Source organism: Cucurbita pepo, chromosome 4, assembly GCF_057944985.1.
Source record: "Cucurbita pepo subsp. pepo isolate OVF chromosome 4, ASM5794498v1, whole genome shotgun sequence".
In the NCBI taxonomy this organism is placed as follows: Eukaryota; Viridiplantae; Streptophyta; class Magnoliopsida; order Cucurbitales; family Cucurbitaceae; genus Cucurbita; species Cucurbita pepo.
Window position 1 is genome coordinate 1030714 of NC_141801.1, and position 8139 is coordinate 1038852.

The window sequence follows — 8139 nt, forward strand, 5'->3', positions numbered from 1 at the left end:
ACTCTAAGTCCACACATTGTCCCCCTTTCGCCATTTCCTATGTTTATAAAAATGTTCATAAGCTTGACACCATGCCAAAATAAAATGATTGATTATCCTTGCGTTTCCATTTCACTCTACCTACTTTTATAGGTTGATAGAAGCGAAACCAACTAATCTATTGATTTTCTGGTATGTATCGTCGTCTGTTAGGGAGAGATTTCTAAACTCTTACGAAAGATGTTTCGTTTTCCTCTCTAATCGATATGGGATCTCACAATCCATCCCTCTTGGAGGCCTAGCATTCTCGTTGACACACCGCTCGGTATCTCACTCTGATACCATTTGTAACCGTTCAAGCCCACCGTTAGCCGATATTGTCCGTTTTTGCCTGTTATGTATCGCTGTCAACCTCATAATTTTTAGAATGTGTTTGTTAAGGAGAGATTTCCACACCCTTATAAGAAATATTTTGTTCCGCTCTCCAACCGATGTTAAATCTCACACTCTCTATTTTCTTCTTCACTCCACCCTTAGATTTGAGGTCGAAATCAATACCAATAGAGTAATTAGCTAAAGGACATCCCTAGTTTTGAAGCATGACTATATATGTATAGTATTAATGGTATTAACTACATTTAAGGGCTCTTTTGTGGCCTTTCTCTAACACGCCGGCCATATTTGAGTATTAAATTTTAGGAAGAACAAAAGATGTTGCCAACTGACCCCATGTTACACTAGTGGTTATCCTCATCTCTGCAGCTGAAATAGTCTCTCCAATAAGCACTGATGAATTAGACCCCTCTTAATAAATGCTAAGAACTACTTCTGAATTTCTCAATCAATATGCCAATTTGAAAGTTTGAAAATGGTGCACCTACATTTATTAAAAAGAGTTTTAGGCATGAGAAAAGGCTTACCTTCTCTTTGAGTTAAAAAGAGAGCGTTCACCCGTTCTATCTCCATCATATCATCTTTCTAATATCGTTCCATTTTTTGTAGTTACGTTCTTTGATTTCAACTAATCATCCACTCGGCTACCTTTGTTGAAAGATCAATTTTTTCTTACCACTAGATCATGTGAACCTTTTATGTTGTCGTTGAACTGTCTAAATCCACTGTTAGTACATATTGTTTGCTTTGGCTCATTCTGTATTGTTGTCATCCGTCTTACAATTTTAAAATGCGTCTACTAAAGAGAGATTTTCACACCCATCTCTCCAACCAATCATAGATACTGTGAGATCCCACCTTAGTTGGAGAGAGTAACAAAACATTTTTTATAAATGTATGGAAACCCGATTTAAAATCATAAGGCTGATGACAATACATAATTGATTAAAGTGGACAATATATACTACTAGTGGGTTTGAACTATTACATAGTCTCTTTGTTGATGCCTATAAATACATTTGGAGTGATGCACATCTTATTCATCACATCTTCGAAAACAAATCTCTTAATACACACAAAAATGAGTTCCAAGGCTTTTGTTTTCCTCGGTCTTTCTTTTTGCCTTTCTTCTCCTCATCTCTTCCGAGGTGTCCGCTAGAGACCTGGCGAAGACCTCGGAAACGGACAATGGTGAGTCTTATCGTATAAAAACTTTCTTTAAAAAATGTGAAATGTTTATTTATTGATAAATTTTCATGTTGTAGAGGTGAGGTTGGAGATCAATAGCATGGAGGATGCCAAATATGATAGAGGTTATGGAGGCCATGATCATGGTCGTTACCACGGTGGTGGTTACGGCGGCCGTGGAGGTTATGGCCATGGTGGCTACGGCGGCCACAATGGGCACGGTGGCGGCCGTGGATTTAATATCACTCAAAACAAATATATTTTTATTAAAATAAAACATGTAAATAATTTATGTGAATCAAAATATAAAAAAAAAAAAAACAAAAACAAAAACGTACTTAATATCATTGGTAGTTATATAGAAGATTTAGATCGTTGTAGCCATTTATTTAATATCAATATATCGTTGAAATCATTATCTATATATCAATCACGTGTCAAGGAACGTTAATAATGCTGAAAATGATGTCATGTATATCTTTCAATTTTTACACATTATCCCCCATATGATTCTATTGTATTTGTAACGACCCTAGATTTCACTAACCTAAAGTCGTTACCATGTATATAACATAATCATTTTATGTAGAAATAAGGGGTGGATACCCGGCGGTATGCTAGCAAGAGGACGTTGGGCCATGAAAGGGAGTGAATTGTGAGATACCATATCGATTGGAGAGAGGAATGAGTACCAACGAGAACGCTGGATCCCGAAGGTGGGTGGATTGTGAGATTCTACATCGGTTGGGGAAGAGAATAAAACATTTTTTATAAGGGTGTGGAAACTTCCTCTAGCAAACACGTTTTAAAAACCTTGAGAAGAAACTCGAAAGTAAAGATGACAATATCTACTGACGGTGAACTTGAGCTGTTTTTAATGAGCGTGACATAAATTTTGAAAATTAAGCATAAAATATATTTCTTTTTAAATTTAGGAGGATATCCATAGGTATTGCTATCCATTCAAATTTTTGAAGAAATATCAACAAAACTCATCTCCCGAACAAAATTGAAACAATTGGGACAATCTTTAATTTCCATTTAAATCCAATGAAACCCATCTTCCTATATTCTCTTATAAATACATTCAAAATTTTGCTAATCTTCTCATCCCTTCTACAACTTTCTCCGTATTTCTTTAGCTCGAGCGTTTACAATGAATTCTAAAGCTTTCATCATCCTCGGCCTCCTTTTCGCCGTTGTCATCCTCCTCTCCTCGGAGGAGGCAACAGCTACTGCGAGAGGTCTAAAGAGCGGTAAAATTTTATTTCATATGTTTGTTCGATGATATTGTTAATGATTACGTTTAAATTATGGACTTAACTTACTATTTCTAGGGCTTTGATTACATCATACAGTCGAAGAAGCCATGATGGAGACTAACGGAGATGGAATCGAAGGGTTCAGGCATCACGACATGTACTACCACAACAAGCACCAGCACCACAGGCGCCACCATTGTCGTCACGGTTGCTATGATGATGAGGATGTTAATGAAGATCCACAAGCCAAGCCTAAAAATTGAAAACTATGTTGGTTCAAGTCAATGTTATAGTGATTGTGTAAGTTATGAATAATTGCATTATTATGCTTGAGTTGTGAAGGCTTGTTCGTGTCCATGTAAGCTTGCCCAACTACAAGGGCATTAGTTAATCTCTACTAAAGAGATTAATTGTGTGTATTTTGAGCTTTATTGTATAAGTTAATTAAATAATCATGTGAAATATTGTTCCTAATAATTTCTTTCTTCTAATTCTAACACTTTTTTATATTCTTTTCATATACTTTTTATAATTTGACTTAGCCTTAATAATTCATTTTTATGACTAGTATATCAATTATGGATGATGCAATATGTTTCTCTCTTGGTTGAAGGTACATGCATAATAAGATATGTATAACAGGTCCTAGTAGACAAATTGTTCAATCGTGCTACGATTAAGGTTGTCTTATTAAGACTATCAAAGGTAAATCTTAAAATTTGTTTCTTTTTTTAATGCTTGTTGAGATTCAACATTGGGAGAGGAGAACAAAACATTCCTTGTAACAATGTAGAAACCTCTCCCTAATAGACGCATTTTAAAACTGTGAGGTTGACGGCGATATGTAACAGGTCAAAGCAGACAATATCGGCTAGCAGTGAGTTTGAGCTGTTATAAATGGTATCAAAGTCAAACACCGAGTGATGTGCTAGCGAGGACGTTGGGCTTCAAAGGAGTAGATTGTGAGATCTCACATTAGTTAGAGAGAAGAACGAAACATTTCTTATAAAGGTGTGGAAATTTCTTCTAACGAACTCGTTTTAAAACATATTCCGAAGTTATATGCTATAAATATTATCACAATTATTGTTGTGTTTTTATTGATGGCTAGCCAATGCATTGCAAACATATTCCAAAAGTTACTCTAGCCTTATTTTCTAAAATATTTTTCAAGAACAGACCAAAGAGTTGAACATACGCACTTGTTATAAAGGTGGTCCACGTTTTAGTTGACTGACTTACTCTCCTTCTCCCTCCCTCTCTCACTTTCAATCGAATAAATTGGTTTGATTTTTAATGGAAATATTCAACTTTGGTTCAGTTCGATTAGACCAAAATAGTCCGTTATGAATAGAGATGTACATGGAGTACGGGCGGAGACCGTGAAAACATCTCAATTCTCACCTCAATTCCCACCTATTTCATTTTCTATTTTTACAAAATTTTCTATTGATTTGTGCTGGGATTAAAGCGAGAATTTTTCTGTATATATATATATATATATAAGGCTGGGAATGTAATATTCGTCCTCGACCCGCTTAGTTAATGGAGAAAAACTTATCTTCACTCCCTCCCCATTTTCTGATTAAACGGAATTCTCTCCCATGTTCGAGGTAGCTTCCTACAGGACCTTGACCTCGAAGGCTAAATAGACCTATAGTTATGAATTTGAGAATTCATTAACTATTAAAATAATGATATATGTGTTCGAGCTTTGACTTGACAAAACATATTATTCAATATTACTTTTAGGTGACTTGTATTTCTCATCACTTTAGTTGTTACTAATCCATCATCATTAAAAGGATCATTTCTAAATTTGAAATAACAGGTCACATGAACTATATATTATGTTCATAAATTAAATGTTTATCAAAAGTAATAATATCTATGGCGTCACATCGAAAAGATTAAAAAAAACATTACATTTTTTAAGATATATGAATTACTTGTAATTAATCTTAAGCTAAAACACTATCTATAGTCATAAAGTCCAAAGGACATAATAATAGAATTTGGTGTGAAATTAGTCCCTTTTTTCTTTTTAAATTTTCTATGATTGACTAGATATTGGTGGAAGAAGGACCATTTAATACAATAATTGACATCTACCTCTACCAACGACATAATAATTTACCTTTTGAAAGAATGGAACACAACTCTCTGAGAAAAAAAGAAAAAGAAAAATTATACATCAAGTTAGAAGATTTACAACTATGTAGAAAATGAAGATCGGTATCTCTATTTATTTTATTTCAAAAGATATCGTCACATTAATTTACATAATCAATTTTTACTATCGGTTGCCATGTCAATTTACATAGATGATATTATAAATCGTATCATGTGTATTTTCAATTTCTACGTTTTAACTTTGTTGCAGCATTTTTTTGTTCTTATTTCAATGAAAAAAACAAAAAAAAAAAAAAAAACCCTTCAATCAACTGTTTTAGAACGAATTTTGAAGTTAGAAAGTAATAGTATATATGGATTGGATTGGATTAGAAAATCTTTCTGACCGAATCAAAACTTCAGATTGGTTAGATTGGTTAGGTTGGTGACTCGAGCAATTCCAATAGAATTTACAACTCATCACAAGTTACAACACATCACCAACTATTTACAAACATCAAATATTCTTAATCCCGGTAATGATTTTAAAAATAAGGTTAATAGGATTATAACTTGACCAAAAAAATATGTCAACGAGCGAATTGTTCTAGATTTTTCAGTTTTTCAAAAGTTCAACCTATCCAACCAAAAAAATCTAACTCAACCTAATTTTTATGGTTTGGATTAGATAATCGAGTTAGTTGTCAGCTCTCCACAATGGTATGATATTATCCACTTTGAGCATAAGCTCTCGTACCTTTGCTTTGGGCTCCACAAAAGGCGTCATACCAAAGATGTATCCTTACTTATAAACCCATGATCATTTCCTAAATTAGTCAACGGAATTCCCCGACAATCCTCGACATTAGGTCAAAAAAGTAAAGTTTTTAATTTGGTTCATTTTGCCATTTCCACCTTTAAATAGATTAAGAAAGGGTGCAAGATCTCCTCATTCCCTCTCCAAATTACAAGTTTTTAGAGAAACAAAGAAATGAGTTCCAGTTTCATGAAGGCATTTGCTTTTCTGGGTCTTGTCTTGGCCATCGTCGTGGTCGACATCTCCTCAGAAGTGGCCGCAAGAGACCTTTTACAGACCAAGTATAGCCAAGGAGATAACGGCAGCGGCAGTGGCGTCGATGACAACCCCGGCTGTGGTAATTACATTGACAGGTGCAGGGGTCACGGTCCTGTTGGTGGTTGCCAGCATGGTTGCTGCGGGACCAAAAACGGCGGCCGGTGCAGCAAGTGCTGCAGCAATGTTAGTGAAGTTGGTGAATTCATCAAATCTTAAAGGGTTGGTTCGTGCAACAAATTTAGAGATAGAAATGAGGAAGCGTTCTACAGTTAAGAATGATGCTCTGATATCATCTTAAGAATAAGAAATAAAAGTGAGATTAAAAGTCTCAGAAATATAGGTGGGATCAAAAGTACTCGTTAATCAAATCTTAACGGATTTGGTTAGAACTATATAAAATATATTTCAATATAATACCCTTAGTAAAAGATTTATTTAGGGATATAGTTATAGAGATAATATATTTCTTTGTCTACCTTTTCTAACTTGCTCTTATTTTTTATTTGCAATTCTAATTTAAATATAATTAATTAATTAATAGATTTCATATCCGTTAGAGAGAAAAAAAACAGAACTATTTCTTATAAGGGTGTGAAAACCTTTCACTAACAGATGCATTTCAAAACCGTGAAACTGACGGCGATACGTAACGGGCCGAAGCGGACAATATCTGTTAGTGGTGAGATTGAGCTGTTATAAATGGTATCAGAGTTAGGCACTGGGAGGTGTGTTAGCGAAGACACTCGCCCAATGGATGGATTGTGAGAACCCATATCGATTGGAGAGGAGAATGTTTTAAAACCGTGAAACTGACGACGATATGTAACGAGCCAAAGTGGACACCTCAAGGGGGTGGATTGTGAGATCCCACATCAGTTTGAGAGAGGAACATTTTAAAATTATGATGCTAACAACGATATGTAACGAGTCAAAGCAGATAATATATGTTAGCGGTGAGATTGAGCTGTTACAAATGGTATCAGAGTTAGGCACTGGGAGGTGTGTCAGCGAAGACGCTGGCCCCCAAGGGATGGATTGTGAGAACCCACATCGATTGGAGAGGAGAACGTTTAAAATCGTGAGGCTGACGACGATATGTAACGAGCCAAAGCAAACACCTCAAGGGGGGTGGATTGTGAGATCCCACATTAGAGAGATGAACATTTTAAAACTATAATGCTAATGACGATACATAACGGTTCAAAGCAAATAATATCTGTCAGCGATGGGCTGAGAGTGAATTATGAGATATGATATTTTGAATTATTTTGAACGTCCCTTGTCTTTAATTTAATTTAATTTTTTTCTTTTCAAATATTTTTATTAATATATTCTTGACTTGTAAGTCAACTTACTCAAAGACCATTTAATACAAAAATTGAAAGCTACCTAACCAATGCCAATAATATCTTAACCTACACGAGTCTTAAAAATATCATCGACTTTTAATAGTGGATATGTGAGATCCCACGTTGGTTGGAGAGGAAAACAAATCATTTCTTATAATGGTTTGGAAATCTTTCTCCATTCGATGCGTTTTAACGAACCAAAGCGGACAATATCTTCTATATTATGTTTTAAAACTGTGAGACTGACGACGATACGTATTAGGTCAAAGCGGACAATATCTCCTATATCATACAAGATGGATATGAAAACTTGATAACGGAGTTCAAATAAAATCGAGAAAATTAACTAAAAGTTCTAGTTAGGCTAGTATTGTTGAATGTGATGATAGTGATGATCCGTTAATTGCTTCTGATAATAACTTAGACTCGTCTAGTGAATAGATTATGGATTCAAAACGTTTGTTTCATCTCATAATAAGGATTAATCTTCAACATACGATACAACGTTTAAAGGTGCAATATTGATTAGAAATATACATCTTGTAAGTAATATTTGATTAATTTTCCAAGTAAGAAATACGTGAGATTTCATATTGGTTGGAGAGGGTAACGAAACATTCTTACAAGATTGTAAAAATCTTTCCCTAGTCCAAAGAGGATAGTATCGTTAGTGGTGGGCTTGAATTGTTACAAATGATATCAAAGTCAAACACGGAGCCCCCAAGAAGAGTGGATTATGAGGTTCCCTACTCCCCTCAATGAAAAGTTCAAAGAGAATAAT